Raw genomic sequence first — 18,252 nt, forward strand, 5'->3', positions numbered from 1 at the left:
AGGGACGAGGCCCCCACCGTAAAGCAGAAATCGCCGTAAATAGACTATAATGGGGCCGTCGCGCGAAAACAACGTGAAAATATTGCAAAATGCCGCAAAATCGGCTTTAAAAGGGGGAATTTCCCACCGCTGCATTAGCGGAACACCGGAATGTGACGCGCCGGTAAGCGGGACCCTACTGTATATAAATGTTAATAAAATACATAAATAATTTTCAGCATAACCTTAAGCAAAACAAAGCAACTTATTGGAATTGAGGGCAACTGACACTGTAACATTTCCTTTCGCTATTTCTCCTCGAGCAGGTGATGTTGAGAACAGACAACAATTTGGTGAAGGTGTTCAGCAGTCATCAAGGAGGAACAAGATTGCAGGTTCTCCATCAAAAAGCATCAAGACTATTGGCTTGGGTAGAGAGATCATTAAAGTCCCCGAAAGCAGAGTACATCTGAGGGGTGGGTCCTAGGCTGTGTCTGAAGGCACATGAGGCCAGCACCCTTCTGAAGCTAACCAGGGTCACATCTGATCACTGCCTGGATGGGAAACCACTTGGGAACCATATGTAAGCCACCTTGGGTTTCTATGATGAAAAGAAAGGTGGGGTATAAATGTAATAAATAAATAAATAATAAATAAAGTAATGACAACAGAAGATTTATGTAACTTTAAAGTTGACAATGAGGACATTGAACTTGTAAAGGATTATCAGTACCTCGGCACAGTCATTAGCCAAAATGGAGAGAATAGTGAAGAAATCAGAAGAAGGCTAGGACTGGGGATGGCAGCTATGAGAAAACTAGAAAAGGTCCTCAAATGCAAAGATGTATCACTGAACACTAAAGTCAGGATCATTCAGACCATGGTATTCCCAGTCTCTATGTATGGATGTGAAAGTTGGACAGTGAAAATAGCGGGTAAGAGAAAAATAAACTCATTTGAAATGTGGTATTGGAGGAGATCTTTGTGGATACCATGGACTGTGAAAAAGACAAGTAATTGGGTGTTAGAACAAATTAAACCAGAACTGTCACTAGAAGCCAAAACGGAGGTTATCATACTTTGGACACATCATGAGAAGACATGATTCACTAGAAAAGACAGTAATGCTTGGAAAAACAGAAGGGAGTAGAAAAAGAGGAAGGTGAAACAAGAGATGGATTAATTCCATAAAGGAAGCCACAGACCTGAACTTACAAGATCTGAACAGGGTGGTTCATGACAGATGCTCTTGGAGGTCACTGATTCATAGGGTCGCCATAAGTCGTGATCGACTTGAAGGCACATAACAACAACATAACGGTTAGAGAAAAGTCTAAAATGGATTCATAGATGGTATCTGACAACTTAGTGTCTGGCACATATTACTGGTTCTATGGGATACAATTGCTGGAAGGGCTGTGGGAGTAGAGGTTCATATATTCATATGTGGTAGGATTGTCCCAAAATTGCATTGTTTTGGTCATTGGTTTTTACACAATTACAAATCAGAATGTAGCATCTACTCCGCAATTGGCTCTTCTTAGTATATGGGAGGGAGGGAGTGAAGACTTAACATGTAAGTCTTTTATTTCTTTCATGCTTTTAGAAGCAAGGATGGAGATAGCCAGAGGATGGAAATTTGCAGATAGTCTAACATATGAGGCATGGACAAGCAAGCTGTGGTGTATCACCATTTCAGAAAAACGGACTTTTGTATTAAAGCTAGTGAAAGGAAAGGCTAAGGCTAAGGAAAGGCTTTCTCTGCTGCTTGGCATGCATTTATGGACTTTGTTACATTACACAGTCAATCCTTGGAAATGTCTCAAGCTTTTTTTTGGCTATGGGATAAACTTTCATTTTTCCTCTGTAGTTGGACATGTTAACTCTTTTAATTTTGAATATTTTGATGTAAGATACTCTGTAGATTTCACATAAATGCATTAACATTGAACCTGGGGTGGGGAATAAGGGTGGGAAGTTTGTTTGTTTATTTATTTATTATCATTATTTTTACCCCGCCCTTTTTCCAAAACTGGAACTCACGGCGGCTTCCAGATAAAAGCACACATATAATTAAAAACATACAAAAGTCTAGATTAAAATCGAATTAAACTATTTACAGTATTAAAACCATTCATACATACAGTTAAAATAATTCAAACTCAGTTTAAAATAATACAGTTAGGCAACAGCAATGCAGCACCCTTCAAGACCTGTCCTTAACAGCTTTCAGTTCCAAAGGCTTGTTGAAATAAAAAAGTCTTTGCTTGCTGACAGAAGGACTGCAAGGAGGGGGCCATTATTGCTTCCCTAGGAAGGGAGTTCCAAAGCCTCGGGGCAGCCACCGAAAAAGCCCTATCTCGGGTCCCCACTAGTCATGCTTGTGAGGACGTAGGTATTGAGAGAAGGGCCTCTACTGAGGATCTCAGGGCCTGGGCAGGCTAATATAGGGAGATACGGTCTGACAGATAGCCTGGACCTAAGCCATATAGGGCTTTATAGGTCATCACCAGCACTTTGAATTGTGTCCGGAAACAGAGTGGCAACCAGTGGAGCTTTTGTCGTATGGTCCCTGTAACCAGCCCCAGTTAACATTCTGGCTGCAGCACGTTGCACCCACTGAAGTTTCCGAACAGTCTTCAGAGGCAGCCCCACGTAGAGCGCGTTACAGTAATCTAAACGGGATGTAACTAAGGCATGTGTCACCGTGGCCAGATCAGACGGCTCAAGGAACGGGCGCAGTTGGCGCACTAATCTTAATTGTGCAAAAGCACTCCTGGCCACCACAGAAACCTGGGCCTCCAAATTTAAAGCTGAGTCCACGAGGACACCCAAACTGCAAACCTGCGTCTTCAGGGGGAGTGTAACCCCATCCAGCACAGGCTGAATCCCTATTCCCTGATTTGCCTTTCGACTGACCAGGAGCACCTCTGTCTTGTCTGGATTAAGCTTCAATTTGTTCACCCTCATCCAGTCCACCACTGATGACAGACACCAGTTTAAAACCAAGACAGCTTCCTTGGAGTTAGGTGGAAAGGAGAATTAGAGTTGGGTGTCATCAGCATACTGATGGCACCAAAACCCAAACCCCCGGACTACCTCTCCCAGTGGCTTCATGTAGATGTTAAATAGCATGGGGGACAAAACTGAGCCCTGAGGGACCCCACAGGCCAACGGCCAAGGAGTCGAACAGGAATCCCCCAGCACCACTTTCTGGGTTCGTCACTCCAGGAAGGAACAGAGCCACTGTAAAACAGTGCCCCCAAGTCCCATCCCAGCAAGGCGGCCCAGAAGGATACCATAGTCAATGGTATCAAAAGCCGCTGAGAGGTCCAGCAGAACCAACAGGGACACACTCCCCCTGTCCAGTTCTCTGCGTAGGTCATCCACCAAGGCAACCAAAGCCGTCTCCATTCCACAAGCAGGCCTGAAACCAGACTGAAATGGATCTAGATACTCCGTTTCATCCAGGAATCCCTGGAGCTGGGAGGCCACCACACGCTCTATTACCTTGCCCAAAAATGGGAGATTGGACACTGGCTGATAATTATCCATTATGGAGGGATCCAGGGAGGGCTTTTTCAACAAAGGCCTTACAACTGCCTCCTTTAGGCACACTGGAACTCTGCCTTGTTGTAAGGAGGCATTGATCACTCCCTTCACCCACTCAGCCAGTCCCTCTCTGGCACTTCTAATGAGCCAGGAAGGGCAGGGGTCTAGAAGACATGTGGTGGCTCTCACCTCTCCAAGGATCCTGTCCACATCCTCGGGCTGTACAAATTGAAAAGAATCCATTATTATTGGACAGGCAGGAGCCAAAGTTACATCCACTGAGACTGTATCAACTATAGCATCCAAGTCGGAACGAATCTGAGTGATTTTATGTGCAAAGTGCCGTGCAAGTTCTTGGCAGCGGTCTGTTGAATGGTCTATATTATCCCTACGGGGGCCAAGATGTAAAAGACCTCTGACCACTCGAAACAGCTCCGCTGGGCGGCTCCCCGCAGACACAATAGTGGCAAAAAAGAATGCTTTCTTTGCTGCCTGTACTGCCACAGAGTAGGTCTTCAAATAGGCTCTAGCCCGTGTTCGATCAGACTCACTCCGAGTCTTCCGCCAAGGTTGCTCTAGTCTCCGTCTCATTCGTTTCATCACCGCCAGCTCCTTGGTAAACCAGGGGACTGGGCTGGCTCCACTTCGTGAGAGGGGACGCTCAGGAGCGATCGTGTCCACCGCCCTGGCCATTTCCCCATTCCAGAGGTCAACCAGAGCTTCGACAGAATCACCTGCCGAGGTGACAGGAAAATCCCCAAGAGCCATCAGGAAACCATCCGGATCCATCAGCCTTCTGGGGTGGACGATCCTAATTGGTCCCCCACCCCTGCAGAGGTTCTGAGTCCCAGTGAGTCTAAACCCAACCAGGTAGTGGTCTGTCCATGACAACAGAACTACAGAAAGTTCCTCCACACCAAGATCACCATAATCTCCCTCCACATAGAAAACAAGGTCGAGGGTGTGGCCAGCGACATGAGTGGGGCCAGATATTACTTGAGACAGACCCATGGCTGTCATGGAGGCCAAAAAGTCCTGAGCCACTCCAGACAGGGCGGCCTTGGCATGGATGCTGAAGTCCCCTAGCACCACAAGCCGAGGGGACTGCAACATCAACCCCGAGACCACCCCGGCTAGCTCAGGAAGGGAGACTGTTGAGCAGCGGGGTGGGCGGTACACCAACAGAATCCCTATTCTGTCCCGGCCACCCAGCTTCAAATACATACACTCACACCCTGGACACTGTGGGATAGGGCAATTGGACAGGGAGATAGTATCACGATAGACCACTGCAACTCCACCTCCCCGCCCCCCAGGTCTTGCCTGCTGCTGCACAGAGAAACCTGGTGGGCACAGCTGAGAGAGAGATTAACCCCCTCAGCCTCATCCAACCAGGTCTCAGTAATACAAGCCACGTCGGCATGCTCATCTAGGATCAAGTCCTGAATGGCCGCTGTTTTACCATTCACCGACCTGGCATTCATGAGCAGCAATTTCAACCCAGGGGGATTGTCACCAAGGCTATCCAGGCTATTTGCAGGGGGAGACAGTTTGGGGGCAACCAGCACCCTGTTGCATTCCCATCTCCCCTGATAACATAACTGCCTCCCCATTCCGTATCTCCCTCTGCCCTCTATGACACTAATGGCAGCCCCCTGGATCCCCCTCCCTACCCTCTTATGTTGAAAACACATCCTTCTGCTATAGGCAGACAAAGACTTGCTCTTAAAAAACAAACACACTGCCAACAGGCCAATATAAACAAATAGAAACCCACTGGCTTACAAAGAAAAAGCCACGCCCTTGAGCACCCCTGAATTCACTCCCCCCCGTGGGTAACCCCCCTTTGGCATCGCTCCCTTCGGTAGCAGGCCCGCAAGAATCCTGTTTTTATGGCCTAGATAGGCCAGGCAGTTCAGTTGGGTTGGTAATAAAAACTGCTGAGTCAGGACCTAGATCTTGGTCCTAAGTCAGGGCCTTGGTCACGGTCCTGCAAAGAGCAGGGAGTACTTACCTTACTTTCCTTAGCCGTACTTGTAGTGGTTCAAAATTGTATATGTCAGCTATTGGGGGGTGGGGGTGGATATTATTTTTGATTTGTTTGTTATTTGTTACAATTCCAAACATAAAAACATATTACAAAATAGGAGTGGTGGACATGTGCTTATAATTAAGGAACAGAGCTCCTCAGCCCAAGAATTTGTTTTTAGTACCAGAACTAATCTGTCCTTTCACACAAAAATTCATTCCTGTTTTCCCCCAAACTTTCTTCATTTCACAGCCTAATTTGGGGGTTAAAGTTGCTATCGTTAAACAACTTGAAATCAGCAATCCTTGGTGATCTACTGTAAATCACGTAAGAGTACTGCTAATACAGTCTGATCTACTTTCTGCACACCCCTTTGCATAGCATATACCACTTTTAAGAGTGTCAGATTGGGCTGCCCTCTGCAGCCTGAGGTTTTGGTCAGCTTCAGGGCTCAGCCATTTATTTATTTATTTATTATTTGATTTATATGCTGCCCTTCCTCCCAACAGAAGCCCAGGGCAGCAAGGGACAGGCCAACTGAGGAAGAAAGTTGGGGGCAGATAATGTTGTGGGAAGATGGAGGGGAAATCTGACCTGGAGGAATGTACAAGATCAGGCTGTCTATGCATCTCATGCTGCCCTCCTACCCTTGTCAGACAGTCAAACCTCAAGGAAATGGTGTTTCTGATCTGGCACTGTTGACTGCAAAGACAGTGGTTAGGAGAGTATCAGTTATCTATAATAATACCTAGAATTAAACATAAGAACATAAGAACATAAGAACATAAGAAGAGCCTGCTGGATCAGGCCAGTGGCCCATCTAGTCCAGCATCCTGTTCTCACAGTGGCCAACCAGGTGCCTGGGGGAAGCCCGCAAGCAGGACCCGAGTGCAAGAACACTCTCCCCTCCTGAGGCTTCCGGCAACTGGTTTTCAGAAGCATGCTGCCTCTGACTAGGGTGGCAGAGCACAGCCATCACAGCTAGTAGCCATTGATAGCCCTGTCCTCCATGAATTTGTCTAATCTTCTTTTAAAGCCATCCAAGCTGGTGGCCATTACTGCATCTTGTGGGAGCAAATTCCATAGTTTAACTATGCGCTGAGTAAAGAAGTACTTCCTTTTGTCTGTCCTGAATCTTCCAACATTCAGCTTCTTTGAATGTCCACGAGTTCTAGTATTGAGAGAGGGAGAAGAACTTTTCTCTATCCACTTTCTCAATGCCATGCATAATTTTATACACTTCTATCATGTCTCCTCTGACCCGCCTTTTCTCTAAACTAAAAAGCCCCAAATGCTGCAACCTTTCCTCGTAAGGGAGTCGCTCCATCCCCTTGATCATTCTGGTTGCCCTCTTCTGAACCTTTTCCAACTCTATAATATCCTTTTTGAGATGAGGCGACCAGAACTGTACACAGTATTCCAAATGCGGCCGCACCATAGATTTATACAACGGCATTATGATATCGGCTGTTTTATTTTCAATACCTTTCCTAATTATGCTAGCATGGAATTTGCCTTTTTCACAGCTGCCGCACACTGGGTCGACATTTTCATCGTGCTGTCCACTACAACCCCGAGGTCTCTCTCCTGGTCAGTCACCGCCAGTTCAGACCCCATGGGCGTATATGTGAAATTAAGATTTTTTGCTCCAATATGCATAATTTTACACTTGTTTATATTGAATTGCATTTGCCATTTTTCCACCCATTCACTCAGTTTGGAGAGGGCTTTTTGGAGCTCTTCGCAATCCCTTTTTGTTTTAACAACCCTGAACAATTTCGTGTCGTCAGCAAACTTGGCCACTTCACTGCTCACTCCTAATTCTAGGTCATTAATGAACAAGTTGAAAAGTACAGGTCCCAATACCGATCCTTGAGGGACTCCACTTTCTACAGCCCTCCATTGGGAGAACTGTCCGTTGATTCCTACTCTCTGCTTTCTGCTTCTTAACCAATTCCTTATCCACAAGAGGACCTCTCCTCTTATTCCATGACTGCTAAGCTTCCTCAGAAGCCTTTGGTGAGGTACCTTGTCAAACGCTTTTTGAAAGTCTAAGTACACTATGTCCACTGGATCACCTCTATCAATATGCTTGTTGACACTCTCAAAGAATTCTAATAGGTTACTGAGACAGGACTTTCCCTTGCAGAAGCCATGCTGGCTCTGCTTCAGCAAGGCTTGTTCTTCTATGTGCTTGGTTAATCTAGCTTTAATAATACTTTCTACCAGTTTTCCAGGGACAGAAGTTAAGCTAACTGGCCTGTAATTTCCGGGATCCCCTCTGGATCCCTTTTTGAAGATTGGCGTTACATTTGCCACTTTCCAGTCGTCAGGCACGGAGGAGGACCCGAGGGACAAGTTACATATTTTAGTTAGCAGATCAGCAATTTCACCTTTGAGTTCTTTGAGAACTCTCGGGTGGATGCCATCCGGGCCCGGTGATTTGTCAGTTTTTATATTGTCCATTAAGCTTAGAACTTCCTCTCTCGTTACCACTATTTGTCTCAGTTCCTCAGAATCCCTTCCTGCAAATGTTAGTTCAGGTTCAGGGATCTGCCCTATATCTTCCACTGTGAAGACAGATGCAAAGAATTCATTTAGCTTCTCTGCAATCTCCTTATTATTCTTTAGTACACCTTTGACTCCCTTATCATCCAAGGGTCCAATCGTCTCCCTAGATGGTCTCCTGCTTTGAATGTATTTATAGAATTTTTTGTTGTTGGTTTTTATGTTCTTAGCAATGTGCTCCTCAAATTCTTTTTTAGCATTCCTTATTGTCTTCTTGCATTTCTTTTGCCAGAGTTTGTGTTCCTTTTTATTTTCTTCATTCGGACAAGACTTCCATTTTCTGAAGGAAGACTTTTTGCCTCTGAGAGCTTCCTTGACTTTGCTCGTTAACCATGCTGGCATCTTCTTGGCCCTGGCGGTACCTTTTCTGATCTGCGGTATGCACTCCAGTTGAGCTTCTAATATAGTGTTTTTAAACAACTTCCAAGCATTTTCGAGTGATGTGACCCTCTGGACTTTGTTTTTCAGCTTTCTTTTTACCAATCCCCTCATTTTTGTGAAGTTTCCTCTTTTGAAGTCAAATGTGACCATGTTGGATTTTCTTGGCAATTGGCCAGTTACATGTATGTTTAATTTAATAGCACTGTGGTCACTGCTCCCAATCGGTTCAACAACAGTTACATCTCGCACCAGGTCCCGGTCCCCACTGAGGATTAAGTCCAGGGTTGCCGTCCCTCTGGTCGGTTCCATGACCAACTGGTCTAGGGAATAGTCATTTAGAATATCTAGAAACTTTGCTTCTTTGTCATGACTGGAACACATATGCGGCCAGTCTATGTCCGGGTAGTTGAAGTCACCCATTACTACCACATTTCCTAGTTTGGATGCTTCCTGAATTTCATATCTCATCTCAAGGTCTCCCTGAGCATTTTGATCAGGGGGACGATAGATCGTTCCCAGTATTAAGTCCCTCCTGGGGCACGGTATCACCACCCACAACGATTCTGTGGAGGAGTCTGCCTCTTTTGGGGTTTCGAGCTTGCTGGATTCAATGCCTTCTTTCACGTATAGAGCGACTCCGCCACCAATACGTCCTTCCCTGTCCTTCCGATATAGTTTATATCCAGGGATAACCGTATCTGCTTTTAGATTCAACTAGATGAAGTGGCTGCACTGATCTTTATTCAAATAGCCTCAGCTGGATGCAGCCTTTGCCAACCTTTTGGCCTTCAGGTATTTTGTACCAGAACTCCCATCAGCCCCAGCCAGCCAGGCTGGTGAAGGCTGTAATAAGGCTGTAATAAGGATTCAGAGAGAGAAAGAGAGTATTATCTGCAGGGCAGTATGGCTTACATAAGACATCTAACACTCACATTTCACATGGGGATTCTGTCAGTGCGCCATTCACTGCATTGGAGATTCCATGGCCATACTTGAGGAGCTAGCATCTGACGTGGTATTGAGGACATCCAGAGTTTTGTTCTGAGGAATTTCTATCCATGCTCATCATGGTTATAGACTGTGTGTGGCTTCAATAAGCCTTCTGTATGGTGGTCCCCCAGTTTTGGAATGTCCTCTCCCAAGAGGTGTGGCTGCCATAATCTTTATTGACATTCTGGAGCCAGAGCAAGACCCACCTGTTTACTTGGGCATTATGAGTAACTAGTTGCTGATGCAATTAGTATACAATGGCTAAAAGGGGATTATCTGTCCTTAGAGCCGATTGTTTTCTTGGGCTTCTTAGATGTACCCATGCTGGGATTCATATGAAAGTTGGGATACAATTAACTAAATACATACATTGTCAACTATAGTCTGTTTCAAATAGGAACTGGTCCTAAACGCAGGCAGACAGGAGACGTTAGATCTGACAATTTGCTCTGGCTTTGAATCAGGCAAACTAATGATAAGGGAAGTTATGAAGATGCTGTTTGCCGAGGGCTGATCTTAACCTTCAGGAAAACTCATTCCCCTTGGAAAGGTGAACCTTTTTCTTTTGCATACGCAAGGTTCCAGCTTAAATCCCTCGCTTTTGCAGATAGGAATGGGAGAGAACCCCAACTGAAAGCCTTGCCAGTTTGTGTAGAAAAATACTAGGCTAAATAGATCAATGGTCTGACTTGGCAGCTTTCTATGTTTCTAACCAGTAAGAATAAGCAACATAGAGTCTTGTGGCAACACCTTTAAAAAATCCTTTGCTGCAACAACAGCTGACCATATGCAATGAGATTTGCCAGCTACAGCTGTTCTTGCACGGGAATAAGTTGCCTGCAATGCTCCATGCTCTGATCAACTTGTAAATGCATTACTGCAGTGTGCTCTGCCATGGGCTTCCCGTTAAAATGGTTCCAAAGCTCCATCTGGAAATTAATGAATATGACTAAAATAGATCCATTAATTTAAATAGGTCTACTGTTAAGTAAAACTTAGCTGGCTGCAAGCTAGGAGGACATGGCATCTGGTTCTACTTTTTTGTATGCTGTATTTTTGTTAGCTGTTGTGGACTCGCATGAGAAGAACGGGGGCGCAAGAAATAAAATGCTGCTGCTGCAATTAGGGCCCTTGATATGCCAGTCCCAACATTCCATCGCGCACCAGGGTGACCAACAGAGCCCCGCGCTTGGCTACGAAAGCACAAGCCAGGGCTGATCCCGGAATAGCGGGGCGAGGGAGGAGAGCAGGGAGCTCCCAACTGAGTGCCCCCCTTCAGGCCTTCATTTCATCGGGGCGCGGGGGAGCAAAGGACTGTTGAAGACGACGACGCCCCACCCCGCTCCCTGGGCGAAATTGCAGGTTTCTTCCCCAAACCGGGTCATCCTTCGCGACGCTCTGCTCGGAACAGCAGCCCGGGCCAAGCGCCTCCTCGCGAAGGCCCGGAGCCGGCGCGGTTGCCACGGCAACCGGCGGCGTAGGCATTCGTTTGGGGGCCTGGAGCGCGGCGGGGCCCGCCTGGGTCGCAGCTAAAGAGCGCTCGCTCGCTCCCGCTCCGTGAGGCGCCTGGCCCGCTTCTTCCTCAGCCAGACAGATACGGCAAAGGTGGGCCGAGGACGGAGGCCGCTTGTCGGAGCTCCTCGGCCGGCTGACAGGCTCCAACGGGGGGGAGGGGACCACCACCACGTATGCGAGGAAACCTCACGAGGGCAGACGCGGCAGGCGCAAGTCAGCCCCAGTCACTCCTGCCTCGGCTGGTTTGGGGGCTCCGGCCGAGACTGGAGAGGCGGGAATTCTGCTTTGCTTCTCGGCGAGATCGAGACTCCTTCGCAGCGCTTCTCTTTCCTTCCTAGGTGCCGGACGCCAGGGACTAGCGCCGTGGGCAGTTTGAAAGGGATTGCGAGGAGCGCCTGGGAGGAGCGCCTCGCCAGGCCTCTGGACGACATCTACCCACACACCCCGTCGCCGAGTCCCGAGAGCCGCCTGCGCTCAGGACGGCGCTTTGAGAAGCCGCCCGCGGGCCTGGCGGGAGGGAAGCCGGGCCGGGGGGGGGCGCGGGTTGGCTTTCGTCTGGATGCCGTGGCCGAAGTCGCTTAAGCCCTGAGGGCCCGAGCTGTGCTTGAACAGGGCAACTTTTGAGGTCCTCGGGCGTGTTGCCTCGGCCGGTGCCTTTGTGGGTCTCTATCTAGTCTGCAGATGTCTGGGAGGGAGGCTTGCAGAATAGCCTTTCCTGCCCTTTAGGCCTAGTAGCCGGCCGAAAAAGTCTGTAAGTGAAGAGAGTGAGACGGGGCCAGGGGTGTAGTCGCCTGGGTGGTGGTGTCTTAGACCTTTTACTTTTTTGGGAGCAGAGTCCCCCTTATGTCTGCAGCCTCCTATGAGCCAATCAGTAAGAAAGGGGCGAGTGTTAGCCACCAAGAAGAGTCTTCTAGCTGCTTCCTTGTCCTTTCCTGCTGATTGGAGCAAATCACAATGAAAGGAGGAGAGTCTGCCACTGAGAAGGCTCTTCACAGTAGCTAACACTCTCCCCTTTCATGCTTATTGGCTCATAGGGGCATTTGTTGTTGTGGGAGAAGGCGTTAACAAGGATTTCATTTTGAACCCAGCAGAAAAAAAAGATGGAAGGGGGTGTGGCTATGACTATCATGGGCCCCGCACTTCTGAATTTGCCACTACACTACTGAATGGGGCACATTGCGGCAGGAGCTCCTCAGGCTCTTGAGCTGGTTATGGTGAATGTGCACAGCTGGAGGCCAGGGCCTGAACGCCCACAGAGAGCATTCAGCAAGGGGTCACGCTGTGGAGGAGAGAATCAGTCATCTTGGGGCTGCCTATGAAACGCAATGGGAAAGAACAGTTGCTGAATCCTCTGAGTGATTAGCATTCTAAACTGAACTTGTGGTGCCCTTTCTGACTGCTGCTACTCTGGATAGATTGGGAGAACAGGCACAGGAAGCAGAGAGCTCCCATTCTGCTAAGTGAGAGGCATTTTAAAAGTGCCCTATTCAGCCACTATTTTTACTAGCATCTTTGCAGTTGGACACTGGGGGTGAAGACTACAACCAGCATCCCCACCCTGAAACTTGGCTTGCTACTTTTCTCAAGTAGGGAGGAAGGTGACTCATTTGCAAGTATAAAGTGCTCAGTGGTGGGCAGTAGTTGCTTGCTAAATACATCCTTCTGTGACATATTTTAAAAAGTAGCACTTAATGCTGGAGCAGCAAGGACTTGTGTTGCATCATGTGTTCACCTTCTGAAATGTTGGAACTCTGCCTCCTGTTGAAAGACTTCCTCTGTTTTCTTGCAGATGCCTCTTAGAGTTCTGTGTCATGATCTGGGACCTGCCTAAGTGAGAAACTTGTGGGCAAGGCACCTCCCACCAAATGCAGTGTGTGTTGTCTCTCAGCTCATCCTTAATGCCGCCTCCACCCTTCCTCGTGCTGCTGCCAGGAGCGGCTCAGTAACCAGCACGACGGCATTTCTAGCATTCCATTCCAGATGCCAAAGATGAGTGGAGGGTTTCGGAGGAAGAGAGACTGAAACAGACACCAACAATTAGGCAACTCCAGGGCTTGGCAGACAAAGGTGCTGCTGCCAAGTTGGAGGGCAGAGACTTTTGCCCCTACTTTCCTCAGGAGAAAAGTTAAATTTTAACAGGATTGAAAAGACAAGTTATTGACTTACACTGAAGAAAAACACGTGGTGTATCTTTGTCCTTGGAGATTTTCTTTTCTATGGGCTGCAGATAAAGCTGGGTAAGTGACTTTGATTTGATATTTTTTTAAAGGGACTGGTGCCTTAAACAAGAGCAAAGGTGGATAGTGGTTGTTTAGCTGGCGCTCTGCTTAGCTTGTTCAGAGCATCCTCCTTTTCCAGGTTACTCTCCAGTGTCATGGTTACTCTGGGGTGACCTTTCCCAGCCTGGTGCTCTCAGGATGTTTTGGAATATAATTCACATCTGCCTCAGCAAGCATGACTATTGTCTACTCCAGCATGGCTGGGGCTGTGAGATTTGTAGTCCAAAACATTTGGAGTGCATCAGGTTGGGGAAGGCTGTTCTAGGGCTTGATGTTCAGCTCAGTTGAGAGGAAAATAAGCAGCCAGTAGGTTGTCTAGAATTTTCTTGTGCATATTGGGAACTCTAGCGCTTGTTTCAGATTCTCTTCACATCTTCTCTTGAGCATTAGAAACGTATGCTACGCAGCAAGGATGGCAATCTGGGCATGCCATGACGTGTCTGAAAATGTGGGAAAGAAAAGCGTACAACTGGATTGGAGGAAAAAATGGGACTGCCCTTGAGCCGTACAGTTCCATATATCTGTATCTTTTCCATCCTAATTCTGTGCAGAGTTTAAACCAGAGTTTGCCAGAGCACACCAAGTTTCAGTGCCAGGACTCTGTCCTGAAATATATAAAGCTATAAGAAAGGGAAGAGTGCTTCCAACTGTACACAGAGGCCTCTTAGTTTTTACTAAGGAGTGAAAACAGTTTGGCTCTGAACATTTGGAACTGGGGAAAGACCTTCCAGGTTGGAAACCGCCTTTCAGGCAGGCTTAAGAATTGAGTGCTACATCTGCTATCCCCATTACAGATTTGGGATTGATTTGTGGGATCACATCTATGTCTTTCATGGAGAGCGAAAGTAGGTCTCTGTGTTCAGTTTCAAGCATGTTTCAAGCAACTAAACTAAACTAAATCCTGTCCACCTGTCAAAATTCCTTGCCAGGAGAGGGGGAATTCCAATTCCAATTACATTTTAGTTACTTTTTTTAAAAAAAATGCCTACAAGGTGCTGGCCTTGGCTGCTGCACATCTAAGTAGCCTAAAACAACATTAAAAAAGCTTCCCTTTAGGGCATCTGATTGGCCACTCTGAGAACAGGATGCTAGGCTAGATGGGCCACTGGTTGGATCCAGCAGGCTCCTCTTATGTTCTTGTATGTATTGCAACAAACAACAAAAGTCAGTTGTGGGGCCTTACAGATCAGGGATAGCCAAAGTGGTGCCCTCCAGATGTTGTAGGACTACAGTTTCCATCATCCTCGATAATTGGTTATGTTGTCACGACGCTGAAGTTGGTTCCTAGTTCCCAGTTCCTTATTTGCTTGAAAGTTCAAAACACTAAAAAACAAGAAAAGTTCACAGCTACAGCAACTCCAACAGAAAGTTAACATGTCTCTGAACCCTAAAATATATGTTGGGGTATGGGTACCCAGTATCATATATTGCTATGATCTGGGGACTCTCTCCATCAAGTATGACAACAAATTTAATCAATCAAAATTATCAGGCTTCTGAAATGCTCATAATAAATGTGTAATGATGTCATAAAATCATAAAAAAAAGTAACTGATCTGGGCCAGGACAAATCATACACCCAAGATGCCAATGCTTCCCCCACCTGGCCTATAGTTTCTGTTGGATTCAGGGCGTGTATAAGGGCATCTATGCACAACCAAAAGAGACAAAAAGCGAATAAAATATCCGGGGGTGTTCACCACAAAATCTTCTCTGGGCCAAGACAAATCAGACACCCGGAAAATCATAGGGTGTCCTCTATGCTATGCCAGTGCTTACAACCAGTACTTGTGATCTATGTGGATTTAAAAAAATTTTGTATTGGTCTTCCCTGTTACAGCTCCTTTGTTATAGCTCAATTATTATTTTTAAAAGCCATTGATGTTGGTGACAGAAGGACTTGTGGCAGGGTCAACAAACAATGATTTATTGAAGAAGATGTAACTTCATAGATGACACTCTAAAGCAATGGTTCCCAACCTGGGGACTGGGACCCCCAGGGGGGCCACAAAGTAATCCAGAGGGGGCCGTGAACAGTAAAGAAATGAATTATTTATTAATTTTTTTAAAAAAGTCTTCACTCCTTCTACACTGTCTGCTCCCCATTGCCGCTGCAGATGACACCTCCCCCTTGCTCCAAACGAGAGAGGAGGCCTTTTGCTGAAGCACCAGAGCGTCTTTCAGGCACACTAAGGGCAGGCATCTGCCTATAAAATACATGGCAGATGCCAAAGGAGGCTGAGGGTGGGGCTACCAGGAAGAAGAGGGGATTGCTATCATTGACTCCCGTCTCTTTGCACTGCCGCTACTGGCAACACCCTTACTTAGAATGAGAGGAGAGGGGTTTTTGTGAAGCAAAAAGAAGCAAGGCTGCAAAGAAAGGCTGCTCCCCCATCCTTCCTGGCAGCCAGCCTGCCTCCTTTGGGGGGAGGGGGTCACAAAAAAATTTCAGCTTATAAAGGGGGTCCTGTGCTCATAAAGGTTGGGAACCACTGCTCTAAAGTATGCATGGATGGCATCTCACAGAACACACTCTCCCAGATGCTTGGAAATATGATATGTGGTGCCCCAAATCATCTCTTAGGAGGGACACTGCAGTTTCTTACTTTCTTTTCTCTACATATTTGCTATTTTTCTAATACATATATGCCCTTGTCTGTACCATACATACAAAAGAAGCTCTGAACTGGGTGGGAACCCTCTCCTGCATGCATGGATGTATGACTTGTAGTGCCCAAAGCATGTTTTGGGGTGGGAACCCACAGTTCCTTATATATGTTCTACATTGCTTGTTGTGCGTAGATGCACATTTTGTGTGTCCACAAGAAAATCCATTCCGGGCAGGATGCAGTGGCATCTCGTTGAGGACACTCTTCTCTTTGCTCAGGTGAATGATGTTTCATGGCCCGCAGCAGATTTTGGAGTGGTCACCCCAAATTATGTATTTTTCTCCACTTACTCTTGATTATTTTAGTTCTGCATAGACGGCTTTATGAGTGCCCTGCGCCCTGCAGAAACTATGGGCCAGGTGGGAAGTACTGGCATCTTGTAGAGGCCACCCTCTCCTTTCTTGGGATGTATGATTTGTTCTGGCAGCAGGGGTGTAGTTGTCCAGGGGCTCAGGGAGTCCTAGGCCCCTTATGTTTTTTGGAGCAGGGTCCCAGCAGGGTCCCTATGTCTTCAGCATCATATGAGCTTTGGCATGAAAGGGGAGTGTATTAGCCACTGAGAAGAGTCTTCTAATATGCTTCTTTCCTGCTGATTGGAGCCAATCAGAGTGAAAGGAGGTGAGTCTTCCACTGAGAAGACTCTTTTCAGTAGCTAATACTCTCCCCTTTCATATTGATCGACTCCTAGACATCCGTTGTTGTGGGTGAAATCATTAACAAGGACCTCATTCTCAACCCAGGAGCAAAATAAGGGGGGAAGGTGGTCTGGCTGTGGCTGAGACTATCATGAAGGGACCCTGCACTTCTGAATTTGCCACTATACTACTGCTTGGCACAGTGCAGATTTTGGGGTGAGCACCCCCAGTTTCTTATTGTTTTCTGCATATTTTTGTTACTTTGGGTTGTGCATAGATGCCCTTGTCCTTGCCCTGCACCCAGCAAAAGCTCTGGGCCAGGTGGGATGCACTGGCATCTTATAGAGGACACCCTCCCCTTCCCCGGGGTGACTGAGTTGTCCTGGCCCAGAACAGATTATGGGGTGGGCACATCCAGTTACTTATTTTTTATAATTTTATCATCATCATCATCATCGCTGTTTATTTGTATGCAGCCTTTCCATAGCAATCTATGCTCAAGGTGGCTCACAACGTTGGAAAGAAGTTACACAATTCACTGTTAGTGAATAAATTAAAATAGTAAGTTAACAAAAACATCTTAAGAAACATACAATAAATTGATACACCCTTATAATTCCTAATAAGATCCAACAATAAAATACAAAAGCATAATCCCAATAACAGCAAAATAAAAAACTACCAGCAGAATTAAATTTTTACCCAAACAGAATTTTATGACGTCATTATGCATTTATGAGCATTTCAGAAGCCTGATAATTGTGATACAATAAATTTATTGTTATTCATGACGGGGAGAGTCTCCAGATCATGGAGATATATGATATGGTGTACCCCAACATATATTTTGGGGTTCAGAGACATGTTAACTTTGGCTTGGGGTTGCTGTAGGTGTGAACTTGTCTTTTTTTAGTGTTTTGAACTTTCAAGCAAATAAGGAACTGGGAACTAGGAACCAACTTCAGCATCGTTATGTTATCTGAGACTGATGGGAGTTGTAGTACAACAACATCTGGAGGGAATTGTAGTCCAACAACATCTGGAGGGCACTGTGTTGAAGACCCAATTAGATTAGCACAACTCCCTTCCCACCTACCCATCTGTATCAAACACATCCAGAAAGGTATGTCTCTTAAATTCTATGTCTGACAGTGCGTTCCTTTCAGAGGTAAAAATCCGCAATCCTATATACTTATCCATTTAACTCAATGAGGCTTAATTTGGAGTAATATATAGGACTGGAGTCCACCAGAATACATTTCAGCATTGTAGGGGCTATACGTTATTAATGCTGTACCGACTACAACTACCAACTGCTGCTTATGTACATCTAATGTCTCAGCCTAAGCTACCTCACAGGGTTGTTGCAAAGATAAACCGGGGGGGGGGGGATGGCATTCACAAATCAAAAGTAAATCTGGGGAGGGCGGCACACACAAGTAATAAGATGTCTGACAGATAGAATGTTAACAGGTGAAGCTTTCCCCCATTGTATTTCCATACAAAAAAGGGTTACTCCATTTAATTTCTACCTGCCCCACAGCTGTCCATAAGAGCCTGATCTCCTGCAATGCCACCTCTAAACCATGCAAAGAACTCAAGTAAAAAAACAACCACAACCACAGAATTTGGGCTGTTTGTTTTTAAAGAACATC

At 46.3% G+C, this 18,252-nt stretch overlaps 1 protein-coding gene across 7 annotated transcripts in view; it reads left to right on the plus strand.

Moving 5' to 3' along the window:
* Nucleotides 1–10,905: 10,905 nt before the first annotated feature.
* KIFC3 (kinesin family member C3) overlaps nucleotides 10,906–18,252 on the plus strand; it is an 80,486-nt gene continuing 73,139 nt past the window's right edge. For 2 of the 7 annotated variants that reach the window (XM_061594373.1, XM_061594376.1), the window contains exon 1: nucleotides 10,906–13,251. The gene's annotated coding sequence lies outside the window, so the exon portion shown is untranslated. Of the gene's footprint in view, nucleotides 13,252–17,510; nucleotides 17,721–18,252 lie in introns of all 7 variants that reach the window. The other 5 variants (XM_061594371.1, XM_061594366.1, XM_061594368.1 and 2 more) reach the window with 5 other exon arrangements.

This window comes from Rhineura floridana, chromosome 13 (genome assembly GCF_030035675.1).
Source record: "Rhineura floridana isolate rRhiFlo1 chromosome 13, rRhiFlo1.hap2, whole genome shotgun sequence".
NCBI classification, from domain to species: domain Eukaryota; kingdom Metazoa; phylum Chordata; class Lepidosauria; order Squamata; family Rhineuridae; genus Rhineura; species Rhineura floridana.